The sequence below is a fragment of the Uranotaenia lowii genome, unplaced genomic scaffold (genome assembly GCF_029784155.1).
Source record: "Uranotaenia lowii strain MFRU-FL unplaced genomic scaffold, ASM2978415v1 HiC_scaffold_66, whole genome shotgun sequence".
Taxonomy (NCBI): domain Eukaryota; kingdom Metazoa; phylum Arthropoda; class Insecta; order Diptera; family Culicidae; genus Uranotaenia; species Uranotaenia lowii.
The window spans coordinates 97,170-115,714 of record NW_026598600.1 but is presented as its reverse complement, the minus strand read 5'-3'; positions in this window follow the sequence as shown (position 1 = coordinate 115,714).

Below are 18,545 nucleotides of genomic sequence, written 5' to 3'. Positions count from 1 at the left end.
AGGGGTCGTGATGGCCGTCTTCGGGATGTCCTCTGGCGCGACCGGGATCTGGTGATAAGCTCTTTGAAGGTCAATACAAGAGAAAATTTTCTTACCACTCAAGATGTTCGAGAAGTCCTGGATGTGAGGCACGGGGTACCGGTCGGGCACGGTGATAGCGTTCAGTCCTCGGTAGTCACCGCAGGGGCGCCAAGCTCCGTTTGCTTTTCGGACCATGTGCAACGGACTGGCCCAACAGCTTTTCGATGGCTGGCAAATTCCCTGCTCCATTAGAAACCTGAACTCAGCTTTGGCCTCGTTCAGCTTGTCCACTGGGAGACGACGAGGGCGGCAGAAAACTGGTTGACCATTAGTGAGGATCTGGTGGACGGTTTGCGCCTTGGTTGGCCGCCGGTTGATGCTCAGCATGGTGATGTCTTGAAATTCTCGCAAAATATCGGCGAAAGGCGAGTTCACGTCGTATGTGGTGATGAGCGGTTCGGAAACAACATTAATATTGTTGATTTCCAAGTTGGTTCGGTTGTCGATTAGTTTGCTGCGGCGCAGGTCTACCAGAAGGTCGTGGTGTTTTAGGAAATCGGCACCAATTATTGGGGATTTTACATCCGCAATCGTAAACACCCACACGAATGGCCTACGTAGTCCGATGTCGATATTGAGGCGTTTGGTTCCGTAGGTGTTGATGGCACTTCCATTTGCAGCGAACAACTGGTCCGTTTTTATTGGATTCAGAAGCTCACGTGGCGTGGGTGGAATTACCGAAATGTCTGCGCCGGTGTCGATCAGGAAGCTCTGGTGGGTTTTTTGGTCACGAACGTGGATGCGAAAAATTTGAGAGGGGTTCAGTGCGATGCTGGTAATATTCGATGGGTTGTGTTCGTTGAGGATGACGGTGGGTTCGGTGCAGGTTGGCTGCACGTGGTTTAGTTTTTTTCACGACGGGTGTATGTTGCGAGACTGCCGTCGTAAAAAATGCATGGAACATTTGGGTTGTCCCCTTTTTGTTTCTCGCACTTGGTTGCCTTTGCGCCGTGCCGGTAGTGGAACCAGCAGATCCAACGACGATTACCTTTCGGTGTGGGAGCTCTGCTTGCTGAACGATTTCTGGAACGGGCTCGGGATCGTCCTCTAGCACGGAAATCACCAGACAAAACGTCCTCTAGCCGCCTTGAAAGGGCATCGATGCGGCTCTCCAAGGTGGCGATCGTGGTTTTTTCACTAGCACTCACAACGGCAACTTCATTCCTGGGTGCTTCGAGGATTTTATCTGCCACTTTAGCTTGGTCATCGAGGGAAGACGAGGGCATTGCAGCGATGATCGAGCGAGCGGTAGCGGGAAGGGCGCGTAACCAAAGATTGGCTAGAACATTGTCGGTACATCCACTACCGCCCAAACGGCGCATTTCGGAAAGCAGAGCGCTTGGTTTTTGGTCGCCCAGCGTCATTCCCGACAGCAAACTGGTCAGCCTTTGCATTTCCGATGGTCGAAAATGGTCGATGATGGCTGTTTTCAGCGTTTCATAACGCTCATTGTCCGCCATCGCGTTGCACTGAGCGATGGTACCGTACACGAATTTCGCGCGCGAGCCAAGGGCCACTATCACGGCATTAAATTTGTTTTTGTCTTGCCGGATTTGGTTCACAGAAAATGCGGCTTCCAAACAAACGAACCACATATCCACATCTTCCGCATCGAACGGCGGATAATTAATTTTCGCCACGACACTTGGGCCCACATCACTTTCGGCATGTGCTTTAGGGCAAACGCCATCTTCGTTTTTCGGATCGGTGTTCGGCATCGCGATCACGTGAATAACGGATAGTCTTTATATATCACTTTTAGTGAATTCGCGATTATTGCGGTAAACGGTTAAACTGTTCGCGGGGCGCGGTTAACTTTTATGTGTGTAACGTATAAACGAACGAACGTCGGGGTCACCAAAATTTGGGGGACCTTTCGGAGGTGTAAGAGAACGTCGACTGATCTCTTTGGTAGTTGGTTTATTACTCTGCTATGTACAAAGCCAGATTGGCGAACGAGTGTGGTGAACAATGCGTGTTCGATCAAAAGTGTCGATCGAGTGTCGTGTGTAGGTAGTGTGTGTGTGGTAACGATCGTTCGATCGTGTGATGTGTCGGATGATGATTGGTCGGATAATTTATAGGGTAATTCGACAATTGTTGCCACAGTAATTTGAAATCCCTCTTTTGCATATTGAAGGTGAATAAATTTTCTATCGTTCGTCTGAACACTGTTTTTGCGTTTGAACAACAGTATTGTTGGTATTAATGACTTTATGAGAAAAAAAAATATAAAAAACGCATTTTTTTAGAGAAAATTAAATGTTAAATGTCAATTCAAAACAAAGATTTCAAGTGGTTATTTATCAAAATCGGTTGAAAATTGAAGAAGTTATGGCTACCTTACCATAATAATATTTTTTTAAGTTTTTCATAATTTAACGAACTGCAGTACACTTATCATAGTATAGGAAGAATGAAACATGATAAATCTCACTCGCTCCAAGTCAAAATTATTTATTAGCTTACCAGAAGGTCACATGCCAAGTTCCAGGAAGATCTGACCGTAGGGAGGGGTTGCTTGAGTCTCAAACGTGAATAAAATTTTGAGGTATTTGCCCGGAAGGAACAAAAAAATACTGGTTTTTCATCAGTAGCTTCTTTCATCTCAAGCTGATTGTTGTTTATGGTTGATTTTTTTAAAGCCTAAGTTGAGACAAATATTTCACCCAAAGACTGCAACTCGATTGGATTTGAAACAGAAAAGTTATTGCGGTTCAAAGATTGTATTTTGGTCGAAAGTTCTCGTATAAAACGCAATGCGTAAAAAGTACTCATTGCGTGTTGAACAAAATTTGCGGCCTTTGAACTGCAATAACTTTTTTACTTCAAGTCCAATCGTGTTGCAGTCTTCAGGTGAAATATTTGTCTCAACTTAGGCTTTGAAAAAAAACAACCATAAAAAACAATCGGCTTGTGATGAAAAAAGTTATTGATGAAAAACCAGTATTTTTTATTCCTCCCGGGCAGAAAACCTTAAAATTTTATTCACGTTTGAGACTCAAGCAACCCCTCCCTACGGTCAGATCTTCCTGAAACTTGGCATGTTACCTTCTGGTAAGCTAATAAAATAATTTGACTTGGAGCGAGTGAGATTTACCATGTGTTATTCTTCCTATACTATTATAAGTGTACGTTAAATTATGAAAACTGCAAAAATTACAGTTATGGTAAAGTAGCCATAACTTCTTCAATTTTCAACCGATTTTGATAAACAACCACTTGAAATCTTTGTTTTGAATTGAAATTTAAGGGCAAAAAAAAATCAGAATTTTTGAATGCTACCATCGAGTCTAAAACTTTTGTTGAAACAAAGTTTTCTGTAAAAAAATGCGTTTTTTATAATTTTTTCTCTCATTAAGTCACTAATTTCAACAATACTGTTGGTCAAACGCAAAAACAGTGTTCAGATGATCGATAGAAAATTTTTTCACCTTCAATATGCAAAAGAGGAATTTCAAATTACTGTTATGCCGTTAGATACTTTAATCTAAGTACAAGATTTTTTTTAATTTTTCCGAAATTTCAAATTTGGAGCATAACTTAAAAACGGTTCTACTGAGATTTTTTTGAATTTCATTTTCGGATTCAGCGCTCGATTTTACATTAAAAATGTTGGTCAGTTAATCAAGTTCACGATTTTTTTTTAAATTTTGTAAACTAGTGTAATTAGTGCATAATAGTCGCTGTGTCCCAATAAATTTCAAAGATGTTTGTTACGGTACATCACTGAGAAGAATTTTGGAGGCTAAGTGATATAAGTGCTGCACTTATAACCCTTTGCCTCCAAACAAAATGTGGCTTCCAGTTAGTAGGGGTTTTCATAGAGACCAAAACATAGGAGAATGTTGAATAAAATTATGATTCAATTAGCATATGATGTTTGGCGGTGAAGGATTCATTCTAGATGCCTATCTCAGGTTTTTTTCAATTTTGTCACTTAAACCTCTTAAAATTCTTTAAACGCGACGTTCGAAAACAACTTGTAGTCGTGCTGCAACTGTGAGTTTTATGATAAAACATTACTTAACAGATCTGAGAACCTACAGAAGGAGATAATACGTTTTTATTATCAGTAGTTTGAACCTACAAGCGAGTGTGTACAATTTTAACCAGAATCTCTGTAATCCGCACAGGAAACTAAAGACCGTCTGCTTACAAAGTTTTCACCGAACCTGTTTCCCATTTTTTTTATTATTATAATTTTAATGGCATGTGCGGCGGAATGAAAACTAGAGAGAATTTATTTTATAGAATTTGAAAGAAATAGATAATGGAAATAGAAATAGAAATGGATAGACAGGCATTAGTGCGCCAATAGGAGAAAGCTTGATAGGTGTTGAAATTTTAGGCTAGAGGGCATGTTGATGAAAAGCTCCCATGAATTGCTCCCGCCTGTGCTCTGCATTAGCTAACTATACATGAGAAACCCAGAAAGAGAATTCCCATGTATAGCGAGCCCAATGGTTCATGGTTTCATGGGAGCTTTTCATCGACATGCCCTCTAGCCTAAAATTTCAACACCTATCCAGCTTTCTCCTATTGGCGCACTAATGCCTGTCTATCCACCTTTCTTTCAAATTCTATAAAATAAATTCTCTCTAGTTTTCATTCCGCCGCACATGCCATTAAAATTATAATCATACAAATTACGGCGATTAAAATCATAGAACATTTTTTTTTAATTGCGATTTTTTATGATATTTCATAACATTATGGTTAACCATTTAATCAAAGTTAAAAATAATTTTTGCAATCGTTGATTTATTATAATATATTAATGCAAGTTTCTTCCATACATGACACAGAAAGATGTTTTTGATTGATGAGATTGAAAAAAATGTTAGGAATAACAGTTATTTTCTAAAAACTACTTTTTACAAAAAAAAATCATACTTGCTTTTTGAAATTTTTCTGCATAATTTCTCCGATACCGTCATCTGGGGCAACATGCAACACTTTTCAACTTCAATGGCTTCTAAAATCTTAATGCTTCAGATAGTCATACCTTTTGAACATCAAAAGTTTTAAGGTCGATGGTACACCAAACTGTCGTAGTCAGAAAAATTATTGGTTTTACCAGTTATTTTTAAGTTTACAAAAACATGCGATTTTTACCCTACTAAAAAAAAGGTAAGTTGCAACAAACCCTGTAATTTATGTATTGAAACGTTTGAAAATTCGAGGTTTTTGACAAATTTGTGATGTCATAACGCATAAAGCACAAATTGCAGTAATTTTTGGTATTGTTCGAATTAAATTTTGCATTTTTTCTGTCAAAAATGTTTTTAAGAAAAAAAGTGTTAATCTGATGCATACATTTAGGGGTAAAAATACTACAAAATATTCTACACTGAACCTCAAAAATACCCAAACGTGAGAACTTTCCCCGCCAACCCGAATGAAACTCCCTCCCTACAGGTTTGGCTATTGGTGGCTTAGCCCAAAGTTAAGCTCCTAAAGGAGAGCTCATCCCCCAAACTCTGATACCGCAATAAAAAGGAACTCAAAACAAAAATATTTACTGCAGGTGCGAGAATCACACCCATACCTGCAATGGCCCTGCGATAACCATCTCAGGATGCTAACCGCTCGACCACCGAGGAATTGTTGAGAGAAGCAGCTACATCATCGTGTATGCGAGACTTTCTGCGAATGAAGCGGGAATAAAAGTTATCCCCCAAAAAAAAAAACAGTTCTCCACTTTCAACTTACCCCCCAAACCTAAATCTGCCATGATGGAGGTAATAGAATCAGATTCGCTTTCAACAAAACCCCCCCAAAAAACAGTTCTCCGCTTGAAGGACAAATTTGGCTTATTTTCAAGCTGTGATTTTTTCACAAACTTGAGTTGTCAATAGCGAACTCAGGTTTGGCGGGTGGCAGTTCTCAAGTTTGGGTATTTTGGATTTTCAGTGTATTATCTTAAATCATGTGAATATATCTTAGGATGCATGAAATTCTAATGTTAACAAACACATAATGCAAAACAATCATATCCCAGCATATGGAAACGCGATTTATGAGATATAGTTTTGATTTGCATTTTGTTGCATTTTGCCCCAGTCAGCTGACTGAATTATAAAAATATTTAATTGAAAAAATTGGGGATTGTCCGAAAAATATATATAAACCAACAGTGTTGGTATTGTATAATGAAAGCTATATAAAGTTTGTTTTGTTCAGGCAATTACGGATAGAAAATAAAACTTGTTTCTTGGAGGACGTCCGAAAGTAAAAGAGAACGTTTATTGCAATTTGATTCATTATTACATTTTTTCGCGCGCAAACAGGTTAACAAAATATACAAGAAATTGAAAACTGGCAACACTTAAGAGATCAAACGAATAACAAACGCTTCGCGGTTTATTTACAAAACAGATGTGATGTTCGTGTCTAGAGTGACCAACAGTGTTGAGAATCAACATACTGGCCACCTAAAACGAACGTTTTACAACTGGCCACCCTAGTTTTGGTTTTGTTTCGGATCATGAACGCACACAAAACTGTAAACAACATTTAGCGGCTAACTTTTAGCACTTATGCTGAGATCGTCTTCGTCTAGTGGATCTGATTCTTCTCCGGAGTGAGCCAATGGATGTTGGACCTTCGATTTCAGGATACATCGAAAAGGGTAGGTACATCGACAGCTGAATTTCTGATTGTTCTCGGGACTGGATAACTGGAGTACTTGTGCAGTGACGGCTTGGGACAGGATACACAGAACAACATTGATCAGCAATCGGCGCGATGACTCCTAAAGTGAATATCTGCTGAGCACTTTTGGGAGCTAGTACTGGCCGGGCGACCAGTACGGCAGGTACCCAGATGGCTGGCATTGGACCAACCAGTACTTCCCATCTGGGTCGAACTGCTGATCGGGAACGAACGAACATGCTTCACAGGATTGGATTGGGTCACAGGCGTTGCACTGGGTCGTAATCAATTAGGATTTACTTAGCAAAATGACCAACAATCGGCACACTGACTTTGAAGTACATACTTGGTAGGTACTTGCAAAGCGAGTACTGGCCGGGAGCCAGTACGGCAGAAGCCCGGATGGCTGGTGTTGTACCTTTAACACCAGTACCACCCATCCGGGTCGCATTGTTGGTCGGTAACGGAGTAGTTGGATGCTGTCGATGAGTTACCAGGTCTGGTTATCTACGTTTCAATTCCAGGACGGGGTAGCGGAAGCTACCCAATCCTGGTCACGGCACCAATGTTTTGTTCAGGCAATTACGGATAGAAAATAAAACTTGTTTCTTGGAGGACGTCCGAAAGTAAAAGAGAACGTTTATTGCAATTTGATTCATTATTACATTTTTTCGCGCGCAAACAGGTTAACAAAATATACAAGAAATTGAAAACTGGCAACACTTAAGAGATCAAACGAATAACAAACGCTTCGCGGTTTATTTACAAAACAGATGTGATGTTCGTGTCTAGAGTGACCAACAGTGTTGAGAATCAACAAAGTTTGTAGGTGATATCATTAAGCCGATTCGTCATACGAGGTAAAGTTTTTTACGACATCGAAAACTGTAAAAATTTGAACATCTATTGCTCGATTTTTTAAATTTTTTATGAGAATCAAAAACTTTAAAAAACTTTTTCGCGATGTTAAAAACTATGTCATCATCAATTTGTTATCATTCAATGATAACTTTATTACAAATTTCCTAGATATTGCTAGATTCCCGCAATAAATGTATATTCTCCAGAAAGTCAACTTTATACCGATTCTAGTGGTGTAATCAATGTATTAACTTAGTGTTAATACTTTACAAAAAATATGATAAATATAAAACTAAAAGTAAATCCAGAAAATTGAAGCAAACGCTTGCGGTTTTGTATGTTTTCGCCACCCCATTGGTATCGAAATTGGACTAACTTTGTTCAGCGTTCGGCGTTTTTACGCAGATATGAAGAAGTGTAGCCAACGTTAAACGCCAAAATACTCAACTAGTATGGTCGTTTTGCCGCCCAGTCCCATTAAATTTCGAAACCAACAAGCAGCTGCTAGCGGTAGTTTTCGCTATTTTCATTTTTCAAATTTTTTGTTAAGTATGGCATTGTTTATGTAATAACATCGCTAGAATCGGTATAAAATTGGCTTTCTGGTGAATACAAATTTATTGAATACTCAAAATCCAGTGTAAAGTTGAATTTCAGTGCTAGAAAATCCGGGAAATTACAAATTGACAAAAAGCTCAAGAAATAGCTTCCTTTGAATATTCATTAAAATTATATGTTTCGTATTTTGACAATCTAAAAATGCAAAAATGCGCCAAATTACGTCAACTTTTCAATCGGTTCAATTCGGTTGATTGATTGAAAAGTACGGTTATTACACCACTTTTTAACATTTTTTGTGGTCATGATCTTAAATAATTCAAAAATTCTTTTATACAATGTAAAGCTACTAGCTTCAGCTTAATTGAACCCTTAATTTAATTTGTTAGAGCATTCCGTAGCTGATCTACAGATTTTTATTCCGAAGCTTTTTTTTTTTTTTTTTTTATAAGTTTTTGAATAACGGAAAACTGAAGTATTGTAGGTGAATATTGTCTGAGTCGATTGGAAAACAAGAGAGATATATTGGTTTTAGTCAGTAGTAAATTGACACTCCAGGGACTTTAATGGGTACAAATTTCAGGGACGGATGAGGGTTAATGCTTACACAACCAGACCACAGAAAGAGTACTATGTATGTATGTCGTGACCGAGACTCGATCTCATGAGCTCTGGCTTAGAAAACTTAGACCTTAGACCTTATCCTCTAGGCCACGGTCGGCGCCTAAAGACGAGATTAGACCCTTGTTTTAAAGATTTAGTTCGTGTCAATCGAATGCCATTTTGCCAATCGAATGATTCTTATCTAAAATTTTACAATGAACACGTTGGCGCCATGATAATAAAAAAAAGTGTGGGCATTTTGATAAAATCGCATTTTAAGTTTCTAAATAAAAAAAATATCGAGTAACTTGCACACTTAATTTAACAATGGCATTCGATTAGCAATAACTATATCTTCAACACAAAGGTTCAATCTTCAATTGTAGATTCTACGGTATCCGAGACATGCACAAAATTTTGCGTTTTTTTTTTGGAAACGAGACAAAGTTTTAAATTTGTCTTACTTTTCATCTTGAAAGTTAAATATCTCCGGAACGGCGCAAATCGTTTTGGGTGAATTAGTGATTTTTATTAAATTTCACGCTGAACACAAGGGTACCATAAAATTTGAAAAATGTTGGAGCATTTTGAAACAATCGAATTTTATGTTCTTAAATACAGAAATATTTGTTCTAGCAACATTGTTCACAAAATTTACTAGAGCAAATACTCAGAATCAGGACTGGCGAATGACGAAACATTGGAAAATGAAATAAGGAGAGATTTATCTCTTTAAAATTCTGTAACCATTCTAAAGCAAAAATGAGTTTGTCACAAGTGTCTGGTCAAGAGAAGTTAAAACTAGTGTAACTGTTGACATACGATATTAGTTTTGACTTTAAACTAGACAAAGAGAAATTTGGAAGCCTTTCGGCGTTCTAAATTTATTAGTATCAACGTGCATTTATATTTGCAACTCTCTGATAACAAAATGTATATTTTTCTTTGTAAAATTGTTACTTGCTTCAATAATTTAAAAGAGGAAGGTAGTTTAATTAAAAGAATTATAAAAAATACACTGTTATATGTGTTGTGAACCTACGTGATTGAATAATTGTACTGAGTCAAAGCAATCGAAAGATTCCTTTTAATTCAACCACGGTATAAGAAAAGCTCTGATACCTATTCGTACTTCGATAGCAACATACTATTTTCTTCCGTGAGCGATTAGATCAATCGAAAAGGCCGTGACCGAGATTCGATTTTATGACCGTTGACTTAGCTATACACATATTCAAAAAAATACAATGTTCCTGTACTAAAGTTGCCGAATATTTAATACAAAATTTTGAAAAAAATCTGGTCTGTAATATGATTTTCCATTTTTTGTTATTCATTTTTCAACCATCTAAACAATTTGTTGTTGATGATATTATAAAAAACCGTCTTAATTTTGTCAATGCAACTTTTTGCAGACTTCTGGAATATTGTCGGAATAGTTACATAACAGAAAAAGAAATAATTCCTTTCAACCTTCAAACAAAGTTTTTATCATTCCAATCATCACCGATTAGTCGCAACAACTTTTTTTTATTGGTAGCTTTTCCGCCAGAAAATGGGTCGGTTTCATCAGTCGGGGAGCAACGAAATCCATGTTCCAATTTGTCCGACTATAAATTCCCACCCTCGACAAATGGCGGATCCAGCTCTTCACCATTTTACTATTTATACGTATTTGATCATTTTACCGGTACCTAGGTATCAGAATGAATTCCCTTGCCCTCAGTCCTGATGCCCACCCCTTCCAGTAAAAATGGCGCTAAATCCGATTTGTACGGTAGTAATTATATTCGACCGAACTCGAGCCCAATCGAGGGGGAAAGGGTGCGCAAAAATAATTTATTGCACAATAAATACACGCGTGACGTTAATGGGATTTGAATATAGACATTTTCGATTGCAGCCCCGGCCCATGGCCATATGATCTTGCCGGCCACCACGGTTGGATAACGACGGGAAAGTTCACTTCCGGTGGGTTGATCGGTTTGCCGTTTTAGGATTTATGAATGATTAGGAAAAACGGCTACCAATTTAAGCTGTTTACCACTGCTATTGAGGATGTCGCCAGTTTGTTTTCTCATTTATTTTGATAAGCTTTCGAGATTCGTTTTGTTAAAATTGTAATGCTGAATTCTATTTTATTGATGGAATGTTTAGTATTTACTCTCCTAATTTTTTACTTCTGTGTACATCTATCTATAATCAACTTAAAATGAACTCTTTTTACCCATTGATTACTAAGGTTTCGCTTCATTCTGACTCAAACGCCGATGTCCGCGAGTTCGAGCCCAAGAGTAAACATCGAACACAGTTGTACCGGATAGTTTTTCAATAACGATCCGCCAACTGTAACGTTGATAAAGTCGCGAATGCCATAAAGATGGTAAAACGACTATAATCGAAACAAAAAAAAAATTCTGACTCAAACATTTGGTTTCAAAAATCAAAAATACCATTTCGTACATCAACATGTTTACTTATTTGTTCACTTGCTTGCAGCTGAATAAAGTGCCATCCCGATACATTTATTCATTGGTGGTCCAGGCGAGTTCAGGTGGGGAGGAGAGCATGTGTTATTTTGGAATGCTTTCACCCACAAAGTCAAAGAAGAAAAACATGGAAAACCTATTACATTTCGCACTAAATTAAGCATGACGACACCGTCAAAGAGTGACGACGACAGCGAGGGATTGCAATGTTCGTTGCGCTTTAAAGTATTTCTTGAGATGAATCAATGAATGCAGTTAAAAAACGGATGTGAACATGAAACCTTTTTTCGATAGTTCAATTGATGAATTGTTGAAATTATCGATTCAAACTTAAAAAATCACTGCTTGTAAGAGACTTTTGCAAACCCTAGCCCTACGACGGGGACGAAAGTGAGATAGATGGCTATCATTACCTGTTTCGATCGAACATAAATTTCCTGCTCATAATTAATTCAATGCTCCCAGCATTCGACTTCACCCTTAAAGTAAACTTCATTCGTAGGTAGGTAATGGAATCGCAATTCCGAATGTGAATGGGGAGCTGTGAATGAATGTCGATTTATTTGGAAACATGCAAAATAGAGAATGTGACATAAAATTACACTCCCACTCATGTATTTCTTTCTCGCTTTACTGCTGGCAGCAGTCGATCGCTGATGAGTGGAAAGTTCTGCATAATGTTTTCGCTCAACCGTATTTGCCAATTGTTGCTGAAAATGTTATGGAGAACAAATTCAGGTTGAAAGAATTCTTTTTTGCTTTCTTACAGAAAGGAAAAGTCATCGGTATCGACGTTTTTGTGAAACTGAACTGTAAAATTCAAATGATTTTTATATTAAAAAATAAATTAAAATAAATGAAAAACTAAAAAGATTTAAATTTTTAAAAGTAATATCATGAAATGTTTACTCCAAAAAACGAAAATTTGAAGAAAATAACTAACTTGATGAAACATTGAAAAACCATACAAAAATGACAAAAATGACAAAAATGACAAAAATGACAAAAATGACAAAAATGACAAAAATGACAAAAATGACAAAAATGACAAAAATGACAAAAATGACAAAAATGACAAAAATGACAAAAATGACAAAAATGACAAAAATGACAAAAATGACAAAAATGACAAAAATGACAAAAATGACAAAAATGACAAAAATGACAAAAATGACAAAAATGACAAAAATGACAAAAATGACAAAAATGACAAAAATGACAAAAATGACAAAAATGACAAAAATGACAAAAATGACAAAAATGACAAAAATGACAAAAAATGACAAAAATGACAAAAATGACAAAAATGACAAAAATGACAAAAATGACAAAAATGACAAAAATGACAAAAATGACAAAAATGACAAAAATGACAAAAATGACAAAAATGACAAAAATGACAAAAATGACAAAAATGACAAAAATGACAAAAATGACAAAAATGACAAAAATGACAAAAATGACAAAAATGACAAAAATGACAAAAATGACAAAAATGACAAAAATGACAAAAATGACAAAAATGACAAAAATGACAAAAATGACAAAAATGACAGAAATGACAAAAATGACAAAACTGACAAAAATGACAAAAATGACAAAAATGACAAAAATGACAAAAATGACAAAAATGACCAAAATGACAAAAATGACAAAAATGACAAAAATGACAAAAATTACAAAAATGACAAAAATGACAAAAATGACAAAAATGACAAAAATGACAAAAATGACAAAAATGACAAAAATGACAAAAATGACAAAAATGACAAAAATGACAAAAATGACAAAAATGACAAAAATGACAAAAATGACAAAAATGACAAAAATGACAAAAATGACAAAAATGACAAAAATGACAAAAATGACAAAAATGACAAAAATGACAAAAATGACTAAAATGACAAAAATGACAAAAATGACAAAAATGACAAAAATGACAAAAATGACAAAAATGACAAAAATGACAAAAATGACAAAAATGACAAAAATGACAAAAATGACAAAAATGACAAAAATGACAAAAATGACAAAAATGACAAAAATGACAAAAATGACAAAAATGACAAAAATGACAAAAATGACAAAAATGACAAAAATGACAAAAATGACAAAAATGACAAAAATGACAAAAATGACAAAAATGACAAAAATGACAAAAATGACAAAAATGACAAAAATGACAAAAATGACAAAAATGACAAAAATGACAAAACTGACAAAAATGACAAAAATGACAAAAATGACAAAAATGACAAAAATGACAAAAAATACAAAAATGACAAAAATGACAAAAATGACAAAAATGTCAAAAATGACAAAAATGTCAAAAATGTCAAAAATGACAAAAATGACAAAAATGACAAAAATGACAAAAATGACAAAAATGACAAAAATGACAAAAATGACAAAAATGACAAAAATGACAAAAATGACAAAAATGACAAAAATGACAAAAATGACAAAAATGACAAAAATGACAAAAATGACAAAAATGACAAAAATGACAAAAATGACAAAAATGACAAAAATGACAAAAATGACAAAAATGACAAAAATGACAAAAATGACAAAAATGACAAAAATGACAAAAATGACAAAAATGACAAAAATGACAAAAATGACAAAAATGACAAAAATGACAAAAATGACAAAAATGACAAAAATGACAAAAATGACAAAAATGACAAAAATGACAAAAATGACAAAAATGACAAAAATGACAAAAATGACAAAAATGACAAAAATGACAAAAATGACAAAAATGACAAAAATGACAAAAATGACAAAAATGACAAAAATGACAAAAATGACAAAAATGACAAAAATGACAAAAATGACAAAAATGACAAAAATGACAAAAATGACAAAAATGACAAAAATGACAAAAATGACAAAAATGACAAAAATGACAAAAATGACAAAAATGACAAAAATGACAAAAATGGCAAAAATGACAAAAATGACAAAAATGACAAAAATGACAAAAATGACAAAAATGACAAAAATGACAAAAATGACAAAAATGACAAAAATGACAAAAGTGACAAAAATGACAAAAATGACAAAAATGACAAAAATGACAAAAATGACAAAAATGACAAAAATGACAAAAATGACAAAAATGACAAAAATGACAAAAATGACAAAAATGACAAAAATGACAAAAATGACAAAAATGACAAAAATGACAAAAATGACAAAAATGACAATGTTTGAGTGTAAACTCACCGTGCGCTCAATAGTAGTGGTAGGGGAAGATATTGACATCTTTTGACGGGAATTTAGACCAACCCGAAAGCAATCTAAAAGAGCTTATGCTCTGTTCAGTACAGGGAGAAATATGCACACAGAGTAAAAATTATGCTCTTTTCTCATTTTATATTTAACACGTTCACAAAATGTAGATGTGTGAAATCTTATTGATTTGTATTCTGTTCCACCATTCGCCACTTTTGGTACAACACAACTGTAGACACAGTCCAAACCAATCCGTCGGCTTGTACACATCGCAAATAAAACCCCCCCAATTATCGAATCGAATAAAGTTGTGTTTTGATTAAGTTGAATCAAAAAGTGTTCGGGTTTCTTATCGCGTCCGAAATAGTGTTCCGGTACCTAAACATTTGGTCCTTCGAGCCGGATTACCGTCCGGAAAGTGGTTCCGGAACATAAAAACGGACTTTAAGTGAAGACTGCCGATCGGCCGAACAGCCAAAGTGTGAACCATTTTGTGCTCACAAAATCGCCATCGCAGTACTGGACTTAAGTGATCGCGAACAATAAAAGTGCATCCAATTGAACAAACTAATCACCCGCCGTGTTAAGATCGCGACAATAAAACCTCAACCGCTAATCGAATCGAAATAAAAGTTGTTGTGTTTTAAGTACAACTTCGCGAGTTTATAATTCGTGTCCGAATAGTGTTCCGGTGCCTAAACAGACAAAAATGACAAAAATGACAAAAATGACAAAAATGACAAAAATGACAAAAATGACAAAAATGACAAAAATGACAAAAATGACAAAAATGAAAAAAATGAAAAAAATGACAAAAATGACAAAAATGACAAAAATGACAAAAATGACAAAAATGACAAAAATGACAAAAATGACAAAAATGACAAAAATGACAAAAATGACAAAAATGACAAAAATGACAAAAATGACAAAAATGACCAAAATGATAAAAATGACAAAAATGGCAATTATGACAAAAATGACAAAAATGACTAAAATGACAAAAATGACAAAAATGACAAAAATGACAAAAATGACAAAAATGACAAAAATGACAAAAATGACAAAAATGACAAAAATGACAAAAATGACAAAAATGACAAAAATGACAAAAATGACAAAAATGACAAAAATGACAAAAATGACAAAAATGACAAAAATGACAAAAATGACAAAAATGACAAAAATGACAAAAATGACAAAAATGACAAAAATGACAAAAATGACAAAAATGACAAAAATGACAAAAATGACAAAAATGACAAAAATGACAAAAATGACAAAAATGACAAAAATGACAAAAATGACAAAAATGACAAAAATGACAAAAATGACAAAAATGACAAAAATGACAAAAATGACAAAAATGACAAAAATGACAAAAATGACAAAAATGACAAAAATGACAAAAATGACAAAAATGACAAAAATGACAAAAATGACAAAAATGACAAAAATGACAAAAATGACAAAAATGACAAAAATGACAAAAATGACAAAAATGACAAAAATGACAAAAATGACAAAAATGACAAAAATGACAAAAATGACAAAAATGACAAAAATGACAAAAATGACAAAAATGACAAAAATGACAAAAATGAAAAAAATGACAAAAATGACAAAAATGACAAAAATGACAAAAATGACAAAAATGACAAAAATGACAAAAATGACAAAAATGACAAAAATGACAAAAATGACAAAAATGACAAAAATGACAAAAATGACCAAAATGATAAAAATGACAAAAATGGCAATTATGACAAAAATGACAAAAATGACTAAAATGACAAAAATGACAAAAATGACAAAAATGACAAAAATGACTTAAATTGACAATCGCGGAGTTGACTTTTCTTGCAAAATTCTCAAACAAGACAAAATTATTTAAATTTATCAATGTGACAAAATTGATAAAATGGAAAAAAATTATTTATTTTGACAAAACCGACAAAATTAACAAAATTGCCTACAGTTAAAAAATTGGCATTAAAGGCTTAATTGACAAGCAATGACAGAAATAAATAAACTAAAAAAAAAGCCAGAACTGAAAAAAAAATTAAACTTGATTTATTTGAATAATGAAGTCGGAGTTCAAAGTCAGGAACCGAGGCAATCCAAGGCGAAGTCATTTTTTGACTATTGTGGTAAATAAATGTGGAAAGTCTGTCTGACAATACTGAGTGTTTTCTTATTACATGCAATCTAGCGGAGTGCCATCTCTGAGATCTTAACCAAGGGTGTCTCATTGGTGTCGGGTAGGCTATCTTCTCCATAGGTTATAAAACTAAAGGCATTGGATACAAATTGACAACAACTGTAATGAGAAATTTCTTAGCACTGCATAAGGCTGAACGACTTTTTATCACCCCTAAAGTTATACTCAAACAATAACAAGATTTGTAATTTATCCCTCCCCTTATCAATCATATTACTATTCCGGTCACACGTACACGAAGTGTACCGCAACCCAGAGAATTTACACAGCTGTAAATGGGCAAATCTGTCGCTTAAACGGATGTGGTAAATCTTGAGATTCCCTGCCCGGATTTTCGCAAATGGCTGAAATTCCATTTGACCGACAAAGGGTTCCTTCCGGAATGTTTGCACCTGCTTCCTTTGGTAGCTCCTATGTAGACTTTCTACCTGTTTAGGGCCGGATCCCGGCATGTGAGTGAAAGTCTTTTCTAATTGGTACCGGGGCATTTTTCACCCCCGAAGGCCTAACCGAGTTTCACATTCCTCGGAAAACCAGGTTTATACGACACATTCGAACATTTTTATTCCACACGTGTACCACAGATTTTGGACCGGTTTTCTGATTGCCTCGGTACATTTTCACGTGCGCACAGTTCATGGGTCCTCCTTAATGTGAATCATCATACTTACTCGACTAAAGTTTACCGCTTAATTTGAAGTCACTTTCACCTGTCGGCAGTTGGCTTTATCTGGCTGGGCGTTGGCGGTTTCGAAGTAGGTACCAAAATCTGTCCTACCAGACTCCGCTTCTTCGGTTCCAGCGTGAGGGTCATTATTCCGAACTGTCTTTAAATACACCGCCTTTAAAGCTACTCGTAATGACCTTTAATTATTATTCCACATGAGTAAAGTTGCTCTTTCCGCTGGACGGCAGCTCAGGTTTATCCGAAGCCACTGGTTAGAGAAAGCCGAAACTCTATGAAAGAATCATTTTTACGAGTACACCTCCACTCGATGCCCCGGGAAAAGTGGGTGTAGTTTTCCACCTGCCAAATCTTCCACCGGAGGACGATGGCAACGAAGCCGGTGGAAAATTCCGGGTTCCGAAAATAGCGTCTATAAAGTTGAAGTGCGGATATTTTCTAATGCGACCCACTGGGCGCCTGGCCAGCCGATCCTCCCTCGTGCAGTTTGCGTTATCCTTAACAAGGTGTCGAATTAAATGGATGTGTCATCATCTGAAATTTTAGTGGGATATTGACACACAATTTTAGCAGCGTAATCACTCAATCATTCAACGAATCAGTTCGATCTACTCAAGGCGTGATAATGATGCTGACAACATTTCAACTATGGTTTTTTTTGAGCGCAAATAAAATCCACATCCACAAATAAAATATCTTATTTAATGCGTTTTTTGATCAGTTTATAAGAAAGTTTCAGTATTGCTGGCCAGCAGACCATGACTAAGTGGATAGTCTTTTTTGTCACCAAAGTCAATATATAACAACAAAATGGTTCAAAATCTTATTTGATTTTTTTAAGATTCGTACTTAGATTAAAATTTAATGGTTTTTTATATGTCTTGAGACTAAGGTTTCCAGATTGCCCGTTTTCATTCGGATTTTCCCGGATATATAATACAAAATTTTGGAACAGCCTGGCCCGACCCGGTTGTCCGGATTTCATTGAAAAATGCCCGGATTGATTAACTTTATTTAGCAAATAAAACAAAAAAAATCAAATTTTGTTGTTAAAATATAAATGTTTGACTCCAAAACTAAATTTTTTGAGCAAGTTTTATAAAAATAATCAACAAAGGTTTTTTTAAGCCTACAGTTTACAATCTGTCGA